We start from the raw sequence: 17108 nt of genomic DNA, 5'->3' as shown, positions 1-17108 counted from the left end.
TATTTGGCGTATTGCCCTGCTGGCCTAAAATTTTAGTAAGCCCTGCCAGCTTAGGTATGAAGATCTTAGCACATAGGTTAGCTCAGTCAGGCCTCGCTAACCTAAATGGCTGCTTAGCTTTTAGTGTTGCCGTTTGTGTTGAAGGTGCGGTCAGGAAGGCAACCTTAGTAAAAACAAAAAAAAGGGCCACCAGATGGTTGCTCTTACTGCCGAAGGGCTTTCGCACTCAAAATTATGCCTGCTTATTCAATTAAAGGCAGTCCTTTATTATATTGACGAAACACTGTCACACTGTTGCATTGCGCGTAATCACGTACAAAACACGGGAACGATCTGGGGCGCCGTTATCTTCAAATTGATGGTCTTTTTAAGCGAGTGCTCGGGGAAAAGATTGCTCACGAATTAAAGGCTTGCCGAGCGCAAGTCCTGTTGGCGGCTATACGTTATCTCGTTGGCAGTCGGAGCTGCTGCGCCCATCGCCTATAGCGCCTCTTGAATAATTCACTCAACCGGAAAGCGGGCAAATCTCCGCAGGTCTCCTGCTCGGTCCATAAAAACCGCTGAAATTGACTTTATTATGCGAGGCTGCGATGATGCAGGCGGCGGCGGCGCAGGCTGCATTGTTATGCTCGTCACGCTGCATTTCACGTCGTCAAGGGACCGTCCCACTTGCACTCGTGGCTCTTTTTCTTTTGTTAAAGCAAGTGTGATCAACTTGGGACTCTAAAAATAAATAAATAATTAAAGTCTAGACGTTATGTGTGCTCAGTAAATGACAGCAATAGCTTGTCAAGCTTAGTTCTGTGTGAGGACAAAACAAATACGTTGTAGTGAAGAGGAATGCCCGGCGGTGCAGTCACATCGCCAGTTCTACGGGGGAGGCGCAAGTTCGGGATTGCCTGGGCTGCTTTGGTTAAAACGCTGCCAACGCTGCCTGCTGCTTTCGTATTCCGTCCTTTGCTGGCTTTAGATTTTAGTGGGACTGTATTCATAAATGAATAAAGTTATCAAAAGCTAAGATCTCCGAGAATAAACATTTGGCAATGACCGGATAGACTTACGAGTAACCTATAGTACTGCGCCCCTCCCCTGAATAGCTTGAGATATCGAATTTATTTCGACAGGAGTGCAATAAAATTACATTTACCAGGGTATAATGGTAGAAAAAGCTTTGAACATTTGTTTAATGCACCGTGTACGACCGCCTTCCCTTGACAAAACGTGATTGCGATTCAACTGTACTGAGACGGACGTCATTGTATATGAGGGTATAGGAGGCGTGACTCGTTACATATATACCAAACTCTTGTGGAAGTGTAGTGTCAAGAGTTCGCTAGATCAAGGAGCTACTGAGCTGTTAAAGTAAGAACAAAAGCGAAGGGAGAAAAGGCCACCAAACACCTTCAACCTTAGCTTACTGCTACAGTAACCGAAACCTTTCTTATATGACCTTGCATCCATTAGAGAACTATGTTGTGAAAATTGAAGTAACATTGTTTTTCTACAGTAGATGTATTTATAAGTTCCAATCTTAATAATTCGACAATGAGGCTCAGGTAAAGTTCTGTGCAGGGAAACTGTCACACATGTCACATACAGCACTGCGTCTTCGATTTCAAGCACAATGTGTTTAGCGATACGTCATACACGTTGCTACCTGATTATACTCCAAGTGATTTCGTCCTCTTAAAGCCTGGTCTACCACCCAATCTGGCGTGTATATGTGCACAGTGTTACCACGTTCTTCTAATCTACAAGAAAGCACCGTATTTCCGTTTCATAAGGTTTTTCGGTCGTTAATATTACGCAGCGCCGCTCCACCTTTGGCTGGCGAAAATGGCCGACGGCATCCGTAACCGCGTAAATAGACGCGCACTAGTGCCGCTGCGACCGGCTTCGCGGCATTCTAGAACAGGACCTAAACAGAGCGCGTTCTGGGCGAGCCTCGTTACGTCATAACATGTACTATACGCACGAAAGCGAAGACGCCACGGTGGGGCTTCCGGAACTAACTTGCAAGGAAACCAAGCACTGCGCAAAGGGCGCACTCCCCGCACTTCCTTCCGGACCACCCACGAAAGAGGAGACTCGCCATCTCACCTGCCGTCGCCGTTCCTCTTCAGAAATGCACAAAGAAACACGACAGACGTAAAGGCCGCCGCGTCGTCAGCCCGCGGGCACCGGGAATCCGAGTCGCAAGGGCCGTACGACGAGTCACTGCCGAGCACTCCTACTAGCGGTCGGCGGGGAGCAGCACCGCATTCCTCGCGAAGAAGGCATCGTTTCGACCGCGACGACAACACCACCAGCGCTCGGCACAACTCGAAAGATGGATGCTCCTCGAGGAGCGATTCTGGGACTGCTGCGATGGCACGGCGTCGAGTTTCACACCACTCGCGTAGCTGTCCTCGGCGATGGCTACACAATCCGGCAGAGGTGAGCCGGGGACTCTCCGGGAACGCACACACGCGCACAGACACGCACTCGCGGCGTCACGAACGTGCAGGGGCAGCGTCGAAAGGAGCGGCCGCCAGGTCCAGCGTGGCGCGGCGGCTGGTTTGCCGGTCGGCCTCTCGGCGCCTCTTTCCACCGACGTCGTCGGCGGCCAGGTGAGGAGCAGAGAGAGAGGGAAGCTGTAAGAAGGTGCCGCTATGGCCACAAGAATGACGTCTCCCCCCCCTGTTCTCTTACCTTCTGGTTGGAATCGGCAGTGCGTGCCGGCGCATGCGCCGTTACTTCTTCTCGCCGCGGCAGGCAACGGGAGAGTCGTCGTGCCTGGTCAAGCCGGTGTGCCGGAGACGCCGGCACCGCCGCAGCCGGGGTCTTCAACGCGGGTACGTACGCAATGGCGTACGGCCGGGCACCCTTCCCCGCCGCCCTCACGATCTCCTCCCGCCTTCGCCTTGGGTGAAACAAGTTCAACGACTTTTTTCTCTTTGCTTCGTTCCGCAGCCGCGGAGATTCTCCTCTGCGTGTCGGACCGGCAGGGCGGCGGCTGTGGTGCTGCCTCCCACCAGCGCCTCGTCTGCCGCTGCATTGTCGAAGGGGCTTCAGTTGCCTTTCTTGAACCCTTCCTCGCGGGACTCCGGAGACGCACGGTCCTGCGTGCAGACGCATGGCCGGGGCTTCCGTGGAAAGCGGACGTCCGCCGCCGCACTTTCTTGCCGGCACCCCCGAAGCGAGATCTTCGACCTCTTCCCGTGCGTGACGAGGGGACAGAGGAACGCCCGAGTAGCCATTGGCGCGCCTAGGCCATACAGTGCTCAGTATACGCCGATTTTCGTCAGATCACCGAAGCTAATTAGCCCTGTGCGTGATCAGACCTGGTGATGGTGCTTTCCTTCCCTACCGAGCGTTAGCTAAGCTCTCTCGAGAAACTTCGGCGTCGAGGCTGTCGCAGTCTCCGCGGCAGTATATAGAAATCGCCCAATGCTTAACATGCAGTACTTTGTATTCCTCATATTCCTTTAGGCGCATGAGAAGGTACCCTTTCCTGGTTCTGACACCGCTAATGATCCTTTCTGCAGCGATCACACTGTTCCTTGCGATCAACCGTCGCGATTGCCAGAGAAGAATATGATGACCGAACTACCGGCTCTGCTCGGAGTCCTGGGTGTTCTAATGCGCACAATGAGACTGACCGGTTGATAGTTGTGTTCATCCGTGTTCGTTGGCATGCGGTTTGTTGGAATGGCTTTAGTAGTAATTGGTTGTTCATATATATTATATATATATATATATATATATATATATATATATATATATATATATATATATATATATATACAAGAAAAGGACGGGGAGGAAGTTACTACTGAACGCAGTAACTGTCTAGCGCAGTCTGCTGTCACCACAACAGCGATCAGTAGTGGAAGGGGAGGGGGCAGATTAAATGAAGAAGGAGGGACATTAGCAGAGAGGACATAGCAAACAGGAACTATATATATATGTATATATATTCGACAGAGCAGCTGGGGAACGGCTGCCCAAGCAGACATCGATGGGCCCTCAGCAAATTATGACCGAGATATGAATAGATGCGAAAAAAGCTTCGTTGCGCTCGGTCCTTCTTGGTACAGATGTTTACGTCGTTAGCTGTTGTTAACGTCTGGTAAGAGCGTACAAAATTTGTACTGTTTCGCAGATATCGTTAACATCAGCGCTGTACTCTGTACCCTGTACTCTGTACCCTGTACACCGTCATCTGTACTCTGTACCCTTGTCGGGGCCCGTTCCTCTCTTGACAATTTTATACATTCATCGAAGCGCAACACAGTTTACCGTCAAAAGCATGAGATTTCCCCATTGGAAAGCTGCAAGTCTATTCATTTTGGAGAAAAGATTTCAGGGTTAAGGTATATTGTTAATTTCTCCATATGGATGAATGAAGAAAATGAAGTAATTGCCGTATTTAAGCCTTCTGTTATGCTAAAGAAAATTCCGACGTAAAGCGACTACGAATTTTTCATGTCAGAATCGCTTAGTAACTTCCTTAACCGCGGCGCCATATGTATACACTCAATAACAGACATATTAAACGCAGAATTGCGTTTATGAATCAACCTGGCCGATATGAATGAAATTTCTTGCATTTGAGCGAAATATTTAAGTCCTAGTGACTGTAGGAAGCGAAAATTTTGAGTTACGTGTTTTGAGATTTAGACGAATTGCCATAAATTGGCAAGATTAAAGTAAATGGAAGCGCGAAGTTTAGTTATCTGTAACTATGCACCAAGAACAGATATCGCAGTTTTGTAAAACGCATTCGTTAGAGTACCTAAACAGGCCAAATTTGATGTGTGAATTCACCGCTTATGCGATATTTTTACATTGTCTCCATGAGTTCTGCAAAAGTCCTATATATACTCACATATTATTGGTATGTGCCAAAGCGGTACGTGTATGGTACATACATTTAGTCTGCTTTATATTGTTTGTCATTTGCGAGTTGCAGAACTGTAAGCATCAGAGTTTCATTTTCTGAAAAGGAACTTTTTAATAGTTTTAAAGCTGTTGCCCTTATTAGCTTGTTGCTAATTTTTTCGCTGTTGGCGCCTTCCGCAGTGGTGAGATAGTGCAGTCTATACAATTCCCATGCTCGGAAATTACACGGCTCTGAAACGTAACCTTGTCAAATACGGGCCTACTTTATCGTACTGGGAATGAGTGCCTGCTCTGCTCGCGCTATTTCCGCTGCGAGCCAACGTGTTTGGGCGCACCGTGGTTCGTTATGAAACGCGTAGGCTTGGTTTTCAAGACGCGTAAGATACACGGCACGCTAGACGACGAGATCTGAAACGACGAGCCGCGCTACCCCGCGGCGCCCGATGAGATTGCAGTTTTGTTTCACTCGTTTTCTATACCGTCGGGATTCACGTAGCGAAGCAGAAGGCTTCCGAAGAACGAAATGGCAAACTCACGGGTAAGGAGGAAAGCCTCCGATAAGTTGCAGACGCCGCTCAAGTTCTGCGTCGTCTGTCGTTCGCCACCGAGAGTTCTCGGCTGTTATGATCGAGTAAAAAAGAGCGATGTGGCGATAACCGTCCCGCCGGTGTTGCTTGTCGGTACCCTTATTCTAGACTCACACGACCAGACGGATCACCGGTTCCGTCTGGGCACGAGCATAACGTGGCTCAGCGCCGCTGAATTGCGTCGCACGAGAGTAAGCCACTAACGAGATGCTTGCGGCATGATTCGTTGCAGCTCAGCCACGACGTCACACAGGCCAACCGTCATCCGACTGAAGCGGCGATCCGTCGCGTAGCGTGAATGCGTTCCGAAGCCAACTACTGTGGTGCCTATAGCCTGCGAAGAGGCGACGGCTGATTTTTGCGGGCTGCTGAGGTGCCATTTTTTGCGCGGCAGTCTACAGCGTGAGCGAGCCTTTGCTGCGTGGATGGCGTGGTCTCTGCACGTTGACGGACTTTTCATTGTGCTTGCCCAACGTGTATACATGCAGCGTGTGTTTGAGGGCTAGGTTCCGACTCTAGTGTATTCGTCGAGCGGGAAATACGGTCCTATCCTGCAGTGGGCTGTTTGAGCACGAGCAGCCGTCGAGCTTGTATGCCTTTCGTTCGCTCATTACCCAAATGAGACCGAAAGTCTGCCATTGTATCCAATATCACGCCGCTGAGGGCACACTGCCGTTGGAAACGTCTCGGAAACGTGACCGAAGAGGTAACGCTGCCGTGAGTGCATTTTTCAGCTTTCGCCTGCTTTCTTTGCGTATAGTGATTCTCATGCTTTACGTACGTACCACCTGGCATCACTCATAGTGACTGAAGGTTGCAGGTGACCAGAAAAGTGGTTCAGTACCGTATTTGTATCGCCGTCATCATCATAGGCAGCTTATTAATGTGATTTGCATTCTTAAGAAGCTTGACGCGTTTTCCGGGGTCTGTCTGTCCGTCTGTCTTCTATCTGTGTCTGTTTTCCTGCCAACGTTTGTCACTGGTTTGTCCCATGGTCTAATGGGTTGCACATAAGGGCTGCTGTGCTGAGGGAACAGGGTTTATAAGCAATCGTCATAGGATATATTGTCACAGCATACGTGCCGCTTTTTAATGAACCTCTTGGCGCCGAGCTGGGCCACGGAGTACATGGCGCTGCGTAGGTGCCGCTATTCAGCAAAACTAACTGTTCGAGGCCAACTCGGAGCACTGAATATGAACCGCTCGTCTGTGCCACTCTTCAAAGAACCTCTTTGGCACCAACTTTGGTCGCTGGGTGTGTGACACTATGTATGCGGAACTTCTAAGTGAATCTCTTTGACGCCAACTTGACTAACTGAATATGTGCCAGTATGTGCAGCTCATCAATGATAAAAAAGAGCATTTAAATCAACTCGACGACGCATGCAGACTTCGCGGCGCCGCCGCTAGATGGCGCAGCGTGTTCAGTTCGAAGTTTAGTTTTGAAATTGAAGTTTACTTCGAAATTAGTTTTGAAGAGAGACTCAGGTACATGGATTAAAATAAATGGGCAGCTAAAGTGCACACGTGTTTGTACTTGAAAAGCGTGGGTACAAAATGGAGGAAAAGGTCGAGAAAGTTGGCAACCAAGTACAGGGTAAATGAAACTGTAAATAGGCAACCAGGAGTCGTCAGAAAGAAATAGAAATGGATACAGTTAATTGGATGCAAAGAATGGAAACAAAAAGGGCCGCGAAGATTTACAAGAATGAGAAGAAAGAAATTAGAAGGGAAAATCTGTACGATAACGCAAAGGGCAGTGCTTTGCTATTTGAGGCTTGAACTGTTTGCCTAAAGTAAAATTAAATTATGGGGTTTTACGTGCCAAAACCACTCTCTGATTATGAGGCACGCCGTAGTGGGGGGCTCCGGAAATTTTGACCGGCTGGGGTTCTTTAACGTGAACCTAAATCTAAGCACACGAGTGTTTTCGCATTTCGCCTCCAGCGAAATGCGGCCGCGGTGGCCGGGATTCGATCCCGAGACCTCGTGCTCAGTAGTCTAACACATAGTCACTGAGCAACTACGGCGGGTTGTTTGCCTAAGGACAAAACATACCGGAGCAAATATTCGCAACTAGATGAGGCATGTGTATGCTGCAGCAAAAGTCTGGAGGGCACTCAATACATCCTAAGGGAATGCGAAAAGATTCACCCAGTGAAAACCGTAGGTAACGTGCCCCTTCCAGAAGCGCTCGGGTTTAAAGTGGACGGAAGCGACAACCGGTCAGCAGCCAAGGTAATCAAGAGACGTTTAGAGTGTTGATGGCAAAAAAAGCAGGGAAGAGATTGACAGGACCTGATCTCTTACACTCATCGCTAGCGGTACATGGTAGATTTTGAAGGGGAAAAATATTAAGGAGGTGTATACAGAAATGCTAGATAAGAAAGATATATAGCATACCTGATTAAACCAAGCAGGCTAGGTGGCTACCTATTTGTCACCGCCCAGTTTCAAAGGGGATGCGATTAAATCATAATCATCGGAAGCGCGAGAGAGGAGTGCAGCTGCATGTAGTATGTACGTTTCGGCGTGGGCAATACGGTGTGTCGTCACATTGCTTCAATTCCACTTGCATTGACGTCGGCATTCATCGTGAGATGGTTTCTGCCGGAATTTCTTTTACGCTCACACCAAGAAGGCTCTCCTTCAAATCGCTAACTACCGTAGTGCATCCTCTAACACCACTTTATTTTCGCATCACCGCGCCTATTCCTCTGTCACATTCGGCAGATTTTTCTTTGAAACCCACTGTGTATCTCATAAACAAGTGAAGTGTTGCTCCCATGGATTGCTATCGAGTTCTAGCAGTGCTGGAGACCACTCTGAAGCTGCTACAAGTATCGAATTTCGAAAAGTCATCAATCCGCTTAATATAAAGCATTGCTTTGGTTATTCTGTTTACTAATGAACTGGTGAATTAGCTTACGGTGCCTGAATGCCTAAAGAAAAGTAAGAGTGGTGTGCAGCCGCCGTTGCTTAGTTACTGGGTTTTAAAGTGGCTCCGACTAGTCAACCGATGAATTTCGCCTGCATAATTTGTCTTCTAAGGACTCAACTGGGTGAGCGAGAGAGAGAGAGAGAGAGAGAGAGAGAGAGAGAGAGAGAGAGAGAGAGAGAGAGAAAACAGTATTCAGCTGGGAAACACCATAAGCAAGTTAGCAGCGTGAAACAGACAAATAGAACGGTCATCCAGACTTGTCGTGACAGTTTTCGTGACCGTAGGAAAATATGTCCTGTGACTTGAAATAAAGAAATCTATTTTGCCTTGCGGCAAGTTATGCATACATTAGGTAAGAGGCCTGCATTCTGGCAAATACTCGGTAGCTCAAGCATAAGTGAAGATATAGTGCGAGCCGCCCAGTCATCACCACTGACAGGCGCGCAAATCCGCTTTGGCCGCACTGCCCGATCCCCCTGTAGTGAGATAATTTCGCTTCTGTTCTGGTTCTTGCATTTGAAAGGTAGAAAAAAAAAATGAAGCTAAAATGTTGCAGTTTACGGCGAGTTTTGTCGCACCGATCGCCGAAACCACAAGTGCTGTCGGTGCGAACAGCGGCGCGCGTGGTGCTGTTTGCACCGTCATCGCAAGGTAGATTCGCCCGCGTGGCGCGTGCGATGACGGTGCAAACTGCACCGTCATGCACCACGCGCGCCGCTCGAAATGCGAAAACACCCGTGTGCTTAGATTTAGGTGCACGTTAAAGAACCCCAGGTGGTCAAAATTTCCGGAGTCCTCCACTACGGCGTGCCTCATAATCAGAAAGTGGTTTTGGCACGTAAAACCCCAAATATTATTATTATTATTACGCGCGCCGCTGTTCGCGCCGACAGCACTTGAGGTTTCGGCGATCTGTGCGACAAGACTCGCCGTAAACTACAACATTGTAGCTCCATTTTCATTTTCTCTCTTTCAAACGTAAGAACCAGAACAGAAACAAAACTATCTCACTCGAGGGGGATCGCGCAGTGCGGCCAAACCGGATGTGCGCGCCTGTCAATGGTGATGACTGGACGGCGCGCACTATATATTCACTTATGCTTGGGCCACGCGCTCCGCTGTTCAACTTTCATTTGACGCTGATAGTACTTGATGTCAACCGTTTATTACTGCAAGAGTACACACCAGAAGACGATAAAAGCAAACTACGATGAACTCTGATGACAGCAAGACCCATCGGTGAATTGGTCAAACTACAGTATTCTTTATTGATTTGTTTATTGATTTCTAGATAACAATACATCACAAAACTTTCAAGCCAATGGCCCATTAGTAAATGTCCATATCATACACATTAGCAGCTCATTTTAATAGAATTAAGCACCAAAGCATAGATGATATGTGTGGAAATATATCTCTCCGAACAAGAACAATTTCACTACCACTGCAAAGTTCTCGGCCACTTTAGTGTTAAGTGGTAATATATTCTATATTCTTGCGTCATAAAATTGCAACAGACGTGAACCGTTGACATTACAAGTTGCTGGGAGAGTGAAAGTTAAGTGGCCTGCATTTATAGTGCAAGAGATTGGTATAATAACAAGTTTATTAGCAGAGTGTAGCTCTTGTTTGTGATGCTATGGATGGTATACGTAGTTCGTAAAAATTTATTGTCATCGAGATTCAACACCTCCATCTTGGGCGAGGTTTTGCACGTAGGGTACACTTAGGTGCATGAACGTCCGTAGTCCTAGAACACGCCACTAACTTAAAAGAAAAGAAGCTGACATGCACGTTTGCCCGCTCACTGATAAAGTTACAAGTGCGTGCCATGGTTTTCTGAAATCAAGGCATTAGCAAGAAGCAGCGACATTGTCGCACGAGAGTTTCTGGGGGCTTTATTTCATCACGCAAAAGGACTGCGACTGCGTTAGTGCCACATCTGTTACGTCGCGGGAAGTCGAGAACATGGTGCTTGAAAGACTCATGTGACGAGTTCTGTTCCTCTGAGGCTGCTGAGCTTTGTTCTTAAACGCCAAATGGCGCTTTTTCTGCGCATGTGCAGACAATGAACCTTTTCCCATTACTTCCTCCTGAGATATAATTTATTTATTTATTACGTTATTTATTTATTTATTTATTTATTTATTTATTTATTTATTTATACATACCTTACACAGTCCTTGTGGGGCAGTGTGTAATGTTGCACCACAGTAGATATACACATAAAGATCGAAATAGATTAACGCCTTAACAAAGTAAAACACCGATTAGTGCAGAAAAATGAGACTGAACCCAAGAACTTAAGAAGACGCCCTATAAAAGCAAAGAAGTAACAGTAGTATTCAAAGTAAAAAAAATTAACAAAAAGAACGCCAATCGTGGACGAAAATGCGAATTATAACTCTAAGGAAACAGTGCTGTAGAGAATAAAAACAATTGACAAAATATGTCAGCTGTTATACAAGCACCTCTGCTGTTTGCTGTATACTCCATCTTAGCGCTCTTCTAATTTATTAAAGAGGAAAAAGATTCCCGTCATTTCCCGGTCAGGGTACACGTTTTCCTGATGCCTTAACGGTAGCGAAGCTCAACCGAGGCATGAAGCTTTTGCCCAATGCGAGAGGAGCTTCGCGTTTAAGGGCATCCCACGGTGTCCGTTCTTCGACTGTACCTAAGGTTTTTACTGAAGCAGGTTGAAATAACTCTTTGCTGTTCTGGTCTTTCTGTGCTTCTCGGGCTCTTTTGGGCAAATCGTGTGCGCAAGATCAATTTTGGGCTCTATTCACGGGAATGACGTACTATCGGCGTCAAATGAAAGTTGAACAGTGGAGCGCGTGGCCCAAGCTCAAGTTAAGGTATAGTGCGCGCCGTCCAGTCATCACCACTGACAGGAGCGCACATCCGAGTTGGCCGCACTGCGTGATCCCCCTCTAGTGAGATAATTTCGCTTCTGTCCTGGTTCTTACATTTGAAAGGGAGGATATAAAAAATAAAAACGAAGCTAAAATATTGCAGTTTACGGCGAGTCTTGTCGCAAAGATCGCCGAAGCCACAAGTGCTGTCAGCGCGAATAGCGGAGCGCGCGGTGCAGTTTGCACCGTCATCGCAAGGTAGATTCGCCCGCGCGGTGCGGGCGAGATGGTGCAAACTGCACCACGTGCTCCGCTATTCGCGCTGACAGCACTTGTGGCTTCGCCGATCTGTGCGACAAGACTCGCCGTAAACTGCAATATTTTAGCTTCGTTTTTATTTTTTATATCCTCCCTTTCAAATGTAAGAACCAGGACAGAAGCGAAATTATCTCACTAGAGGGGGATCGCTCAGTGCGGCCAAATCGGATGTGCGCGCCTGTCAATAGTGATGACTGGATGGCGCGCACTATATCTGCACGTATGCTTGGGCCACGCGCTCCGCTGTTCAACTTTCATTTGACGCCGATAGTACATGTTCGCCCAGCCATATACGCTTAGCGGGTAGTATTCTCCTTGTGGTCAAAAGGAAAACGCAGGCATAAGCACAGCTAGCAGACCAGCTGTCTATACCCCCCATAGTCAACGTGTTTGCGCTACCGCACTGAATCCCACAGTTGCAGTGCAAAAAAAAAAAAGGAAAGCTATAAAATGTGCCCTTAAGCGAGGCAATCGTTGTGGAACCGGCGCGGATGCGGCAAAGGAGGCAACCCATTGCTTCTCTACAGGATAGATCATTTACAACGGCACGGCTGTGTGTACGAGGAAACTGCTATCTGCCCACGTGCTCAGGAGAAAGCGCAATTCCATTCGAAATGCTGGTGCGGAGAATTTCGATAAAGGATGGAAGATTCTTGACTTGTTTTTTTCTTTTTTTCGTACCAGCGGCTCACCGGAGAAAGCCGGTCGATCTAAAACGCCCTTTAGCAATTCTCTCGGCATTCCCCTTTTCACTCTCTTGCCACGTGTTTTTTTTTCTTTCTTTCTCTCTCTTTCTGCGGGCAGACCAAGCGTATCTGGGTCGCGTCGTTATTAAAAGAGCCCCCCTTTTTTTCTGCGATGTGGCGTCGAACCGGCCGGACAGGCATTCCTACGCGGTCGCCGTTGCGACTAGAGAGCCAAGGGAAGCTGTGACGCCATCTGCTGTCATCGTCTCGGCGGGGAGCGACAAGCTTTTTGTTTGTATTTCGTTTTCTAGATGGCGTGCGAACAAGGAAAGCTACGAAGACACATTCCTAATACGGGCATTTTGCTTGTCGCGTACTACACACGATTTAGCTTGCCTCCTTTTTTGGATATGATCGTGGAGTCAGTAATAGGGAACATTACTAGGTGGTTTTGCGTATATGGCCTAGCGTGCTGGCTTCTAATACCTTTTGTTGAATGCGCATGGAATGTATTTTCTTAATATGTTCGGGACTATATAGTGATCTCCTTGCCACGTTCAGCTGCAGTGACGAACACAATAAAGGTATTGATAATGATCCAGACCATGTCAGATTTGAGCTTACCGCATCAATATGCGTAGCGGAAGCAATATGTTTAAGTTCACAGAGCACTCGCTTCCGGGAAAGGCGACCAGCGGTTTAAGTGCAGTATCGCTACATGTCCCAGTGTAAACATTCTAGTCTATGAATGGTGCTGCGAACTACACACGTTCAATCACCCGATCATACCCGATCATCTTTTTACGACGCGGAGACGACTGCAGGAAAGGACTGAGCAGTGGAAACAGAGGGTGGCTGTGTGGCTCTGCGGCATTCTCGGGTAACAAACAACGTGAAATAAAGATTGGTATACGTACTTCACCAACATCAAATGCTGTTGCAAAATCCTCATTAAAGATTATGAACGCGGCCAAGTCTGTGGATAAAGCGTGTTCGCTTAAGCACGCGCCGTAAACCTACACTAAAAATGATGTACTGTTCTTAGTCAAATACGAGCACTTAATTGTAGGATTCATTCTAGAGTTCGTCTTGCATCGAAGAGTTAGGCAAACTCGCGTGAATTGCTCAAGGGGACGTTGTCCCTGACGGTCAGAGACCGGGCTTCATCGGCTGCGCAGCTGTGCAGACACAGATACCTGAAGAACGCTTTCGTCTCGTTTTCTAAGCGCTTGTATATGCAACTGTCGTCGAAGAACGTGAGTCCCGCAGATCGAGCAACAGCATCGGGCAGCTCACCTCGAGTGCCGCGACGTCAGCCAGCTTTACGACTCTTGTGTTAAGGCAAGGCATCTCCCGCTTATAGGTTACCATTCGCGTTGTCAGACAATGCCCTCCGCGCCGCAATGTTTCGGTGTCGACGAAAATGGCCGGCGCATCCATCCTTTGAGAATGATTGGCGACTCTAATGCGATTGTCCATCCTTTCTATGACGGGTGTGTAATTTGAGGTTGCGTTACGACAATTGTAATGATGGTTATTGTAACTTGTACGATGGTGGCGGCAGTAACGAAACTGAGACAAAGTTGGGGTATGTACTACTATTGCGCTCGACATGAGCCGCAACATGCGACCCGTGGCCGCAGCTACGCTCTCGAAAAAAAAAAAAAAAATGGAGATGGTTTCGCTATTCCAGAAATGTGCGTATCCCCGTGCCCCGTCATCAGCCCGATAGTCTGAAAGCTCTCAACAAATTTGTGTATGAGAGCGGACTGGACGAGTCTTTGAAGAGTCTTGGAGCGTGCAAGATTTTCACCACCATCTTCATCTTCATAATCAACGCCTTCTCTCTTCTTTCCGTCTACACCCTTTCCGCTTGCCCCAAGGCGGAGTAGCAGGTCAGAATATTGATTCAGGCCGACCTCTCAGCTTTTCTATCATAATAAATACCTCTCTCCCTCTCTCTCCGTGCTTTACGCCATCTGCTTATTTCGCGGAGCGATAATACAATGATACAGCGGCCCGAAAAGCAGCCCGTAAGTCCTTAGCGCAGCGTGCTTCGTCATGGCGCACGCTGGCCTAGCTTCATAACTATTTCGTATGCATATTTCTTTCTTTTCTATCCACGATGGAACGATAGCTGCTCGGTGGGCCAATGTATTATCGCTCCGCGAAGAAAGCAGACGACGGAAAGCGTGGGGTACGCGCATTGCTCGAATGGCGACACCCTCTCCACTTTTTTCTCGAGAGCGTCGCTGGCGCCACGGCTCGCGCGTTGCACCTCTTATCGGGCGCGATAGTACTCCAAGTGCACAGCGTTTAATAAAGTGCTATCTCGATGGGCTCTCTTTAATTGCTCCACATGCATGCATACCCAGCGGCACGTACCCAATGTCTCAGGTTGTGTACAGGCGCGCTCACACTAGCGGGAAAGCGCACAACGCAGGACGTTTCCCGCACGCCGCTTCCCGCACAGACCGGTTTTTCTCCCGCAGACAGGCTGCTCTGCCGTCCCGCAGAGCGATGGGTCCTGTACCTATTTTTGCCGTGGCGCTGTCGAGAACAGCCAATGGGGGCCGACCGTGAACCGTGACGTCGGTCCCTGTTCAGTGACCCCGTCGGCGGAGGCAGGAGGCTGCGCGCGTGCTGCGGGACACTCGGCTGTTGCTCGGCGCGCTGTCCTGTGTGTTCCTGCCTCGAGGGTCCTCCCTCAACGCCTCCTCTCTCTACATCCCAAGAACCGCAGCGAGAAAACGCGCGCAGTGTGATCGTCATTCCGAGCAGCTGCGACGCAGCGGCGTCGTTTACGCTGTGCCGCTGCGGGAAGTCTCCCGCTAGTGTGAGCGCGCCTTACTACGCCAGACAGCAGCCAGCAGCAAGTTGTTTATTGGGGACGCGCACCGAGTGGCCCACGTTGTCTGCTAGCGCATACCTGGTGACCCAAGCTAGCAGACGACTTGGGTCACTGGGTATGATAAGGAGGTCGGACAGGGACACACAAAATCGCGAAGTGGGTAAGGCTGCCAAAGAATGCTAATCGCGTTAAAAAGGTGGTATTGGCATTCATAGCGCGAGATCGCGAAGCTCTCTAATTTCTGGAGGTGAGCTATAGTACGCTGCTTGTCTAATTTCAGGGGCTTACATGGCCAAACCGACGCACGAGACGACGGCATTGCACGTGAACGAATGGGCACGCTTTGTAACTGAATGACAAGTAGCGTTGGAGCAATACGGAAAATGTGGTCGGCACTCAAGAAAGATATATGCTTTATTGTTTCTGATGTATTTGTAAAGCTTACCGGAGGAGAAGGCGAGAAGGCGCTCTGTGGCGGTTTAGCCTGCGCTCATTGCGATCTACCTGCCTTTGTGAACGTCACTTAACTGGAGCGCCCTTCGTGTGTGTGTCTCTTGTGTGTGTATTTTTTAACCCTCTCCTCTCTGTCCTCCTTCTAACCCCTATCTCCCAACCCCCATGTAGGGTAGCAAACCGGAGCTTAATATCTTGTTAACCTCCCTGCCTTTCCTCTTCATCTCTCTCTCTCTCTCTCTCTCTCTCTTAGCCTGTGGACAAGACAGCGACACTCGTGTGGCAACGGGCAGAATGGAGGTCATGGGTTCGGCTCCCGGCCGCGACGGCAGCAGTCACATGGGCGAATAAAATAAAGACGCCCAATGTACGGTACATAGGGTGCAGGCTAAAAAAAAAATATCCAGGTGGTCGAATTCTGTACGCTCCACCGCGGCGTCGCTTTAGGTGCTGTCGCTTTGAGCTGTCGTTTTGAGAATAATACAGATTTGTACTGAGGCCACAAGGCCTCAGTACAAATCTGTATTATTCGTTTGGAAGAAAATAGCGGGGGAGTCAAGTACGCGCGGGTTTGATGCCTATGTGTTTGAGAAACATTTTGCATTTTGCAGATGGTGAAGGCTAACTTTAAATGACTCTTTCCCTGTCATTGAATCAAGTTTCTTATCTATTTACTTATTATTGTATTACGGGAGAGAGGAATAAGGGGAACCGCGGGTCTCGATGTTTCGTTAACCACAACCATGCCAATTGACAGAAAATAAACTCATAGTAAGCCAACGGGAATTTAATTATGGTTAATTCAAATGAATTATAATAATAAGGCAATGTATATAACATCTGTTATGCTTCGCGTTTTCCTGAACTGGATAACGTTTGTACAAAGAGGTTAATTTGATTTGTATTTTTTTCCCGTCCGGCTGGACTCGTTCTTTCCGCACTTATCTGGGGTCTTATCTACATACCACCGTCCTGGCACCGCTAGCCAGACGATCAGAGCAACGATGCAGCAGCAGAAACGATGCCCACACTTGCGCTGGTGCCCAGCGGTGGCAAAAGCTGCTGCTGCTGTTGCTGGTTTCGAGAATGTCGCCGAACGCCAATTACTCCCAGGTTTCGTTCCAGAACGCATTCTTTTGTGTTTTTCTTCCTTTAGCTAAACTCGAATTCATGGAGATTGTGCCAGTCGCGGCAGACATTGACAATCTCCACACGAATTCTCGCAGGGGCCGGAAGATAACAACGTAAGGCGTCCCGCCGACCAGGCGCTCTAGATCGACGCGCATGTTCGCTTTCTCTTTTTCCCGCTTCCTGGAGATTCGCGTTGGTTTGGCGGCTCTACCGTGTCGCTTTCTGCTTATATCACCTTGTTATTCTCCTCCTTAATAGGGCGATACTTTGCACCCAAAACACACTAGCTCCTTTTTGTTGCCGTAGTCCCGTCTTTTTTTTGGATTAGAACCCATATAACCCAGACAAAATACAGTTTCTTGCAAGTCTGTTCTCCCTAATGTGGTGCCGAAGTGGTTACGT

The 17108-nt window shown here is 48.3% G+C and overlaps 1 protein-coding gene across 1 annotated transcript in view; it reads right to left on the bottom strand.

Moving 5' to 3' along the window:
* Nucleotides 1-2581, bottom strand: part of LOC139060806 (protein enabled-like) — a 51919-nt gene extending 49338 nt beyond the window's left edge. The window contains exon 1 of the mRNA XM_070539970.1: nucleotides 2101-2581. The gene's annotated coding sequence lies outside the window, so the exon portion shown is untranslated. The remainder of the gene's footprint in view (nucleotides 1-2100) is intronic.
* Nucleotides 2582-17108: the final 14527 nt, after the last annotated feature.

This window comes from Dermacentor albipictus, chromosome 6 (assembly GCF_038994185.2).
Source record: "Dermacentor albipictus isolate Rhodes 1998 colony chromosome 6, USDA_Dalb.pri_finalv2, whole genome shotgun sequence".
Taxonomy (NCBI): domain Eukaryota; kingdom Metazoa; phylum Arthropoda; class Arachnida; order Ixodida; family Ixodidae; genus Dermacentor; species Dermacentor albipictus.
This window is presented reverse-complemented; position numbering and strand designations above follow the sequence as displayed.